Raw genomic sequence first — 2,024 nt, 5'->3', positions numbered from 1 at the left:
GACCCTGCCGAAGGTGAAGAATGTTCTGGAACAATGCAAGACCTGCCCAGGCTGCCCCCAGGAGCCAGCGTCCTGGGGTCTCTGTGCGGCATCCAGCAACGTGAGCTTGCAGGACCCCGAGGAGCCCTCCTTCTGCTTGGAAGCTGAGGACGTGTGGAAGGACCCAGAGGCCCTGAGCTCACGGCTGCTGTTCCTGAACGCCCTGGGTACAAGGCCAGCTTCCGTGGCCTCTATGATGTGGCACTGCCATGGCTGAGTAGCGTGTTCTGCAGCTTTAGCAATGAAGAGGAACTGACTGGGAGTCTGTCACAGGCCCGAAGGGCGGCCAGGAAAGCTGGGCTCTTCATGGCCCCAGCCAGGCTCTGCTTCCTCCTGGGGCGGCTGTGCAGTAGGAGGCTCAAGCTGTCCCAGGCCCTGGTGTACTTTGAGGAAGCACTGGGGGCCCTGGAGGGCAGCTTCAGGGACCTGTTCCTGATGGTGGCTGTGTACGCCAACCTGGCCAGCTTTTACGGGAAGCAAAACCGGGAGAAGTGCACACAGGTGCTCCTGGGGACGCCTGGCCACATCTGCAGCACCGAGGCAGAGGGGGAGCTCCTGCAGCTGGTGCTGCAGCAGGCGGTGGGTGGCCAGAGCCTGCAGGCCAAGGCCTGGGCCTGCTTCCTGCTGGCCAGGCACCACCTGCACCTCAAGAAGCTCGAGGAGGCCCTGCCCTTCCTAGAGCAGCTGCTGCTTTTGCACAGGGACTCGGGAGCCCCAGAGGCTGTGTGGCTCTCAGACTGCTACTTACTCCTGGCTGACATCTACAGCCACAAGTGCCTGCCCCACCTAGTGCTGAGCTGTGTCAAGGTGGCCTCATTGAGGACACAGGACTTCCTGGCTGATTCGCTGAGGAGCGTGAACCTGGTGCTCCAGAATGCCCTCCAGCCCCACAGCCTCCCCACCCAGACTTCCTAGTACCTCAGGCAAGCACTGGCCTCCCTAACCCTGGGCACAGGCCAGGCCCTGTGCGGCCTTCTCCATGCCAGCCTGGTGCAGCTGTACAGCCACCGTGGCTACCACGGCCCGGCCATCACCTTCATGATGCAGGCGGTGGAAGCCAGTGCTGTTGCCGGAGTCCATGCCATCGTGGACCCCCTGGAGGCCCTGGCCTGGCTGCACGTGCTTCATGGGCAGAGCCTCGTGGTGCTGAACATCCTGCAGTCTGTCCAGGATGCAGTGGTGGCCAGTGAGGACCAGGAGGGTGTGATTGCCAACGTGGTGGCCGTGGCTCTGAAGAGGATGGGCCGGATGAAGCAGGCAGCCAAGGGCTACTACCGCACCCTGCGGGCGGCTCAGGACCTGGGCCAGCGGAGGAACCAGGCAGTGGTGGTGGCCAACTTCGGGGCCCTGTGCCTGCATGCGAGTGCTCAGCAGGCTGGCCCAGCACTACCTCCTGGGGCCGTGCGGCTGTTCTCGAGGCTGCCCTGCAGGGAGTGTGGCCGGGACTTCACCCACGTGCTCCTGCAGCTGGGCCACCTCTGCACCCACCAGGGCCCGGCCTAGCAGGGCAAGGGCTACTACGAGTGGGCCCTTCTGGTCACCGTGGAGATGGACCACGTGGAGAGTGAGTGCCCCTCCTGTGTGCCTTCCAGGGACACTCGGGTCAGGGCACACCTGGGGTTTGTGATTCAGAAACAAGTGGTAGTTTTTCCACCGTCGAAAGTGCTGAGTCATGGCCAGTAGCAGATGTTGGCAAGCGCCCCAGAGACAGGCGGTTCCCACACAGGGCCAGGCCCTCTGTGCCCTACTGGGGCAGCCAGCTCTTCCCGGTTTGCTCAGGGACCATCCTGCCTTGAGCACGGAAAGTCCTGCATGCTGGGAATCCCTGGCCATAACCCTGGGATCAAGGCAGGCTCTGCTGAGCTGGGACTTGGGGCCCCTCCATAAGCCAGGCCCTGAACGCCAATTCTTGTGCCCGTGTTATCTGCTTGGTATCTCGGCAGCCCTGCGCACCTGTCATCCCACTTCACAGAGGACACGGGGCG

The 2,024-nt window shown here is 63.2% G+C and overlaps 1 pseudogene; it reads left to right on the top strand.

Annotated features, from left to right (window-relative positions):
* The first annotated feature begins 1 nt into the window (after window position 1).
* The window catches only part of LOC105525257, a 36,027-nt pseudogene continuing 34,004 nt past the window's right edge, over window positions 2-2,024 (top strand).

This window comes from Colobus angolensis, unplaced genomic scaffold (assembly GCF_000951035.1).
Source record: "Colobus angolensis palliatus isolate OR3802 unplaced genomic scaffold, Cang.pa_1.0 Scaffold525, whole genome shotgun sequence".
Taxonomy (NCBI): Eukaryota; Metazoa; Chordata; class Mammalia; order Primates; family Cercopithecidae; genus Colobus; species Colobus angolensis.
This window is presented reverse-complemented; position numbering and strand designations above follow the sequence as displayed.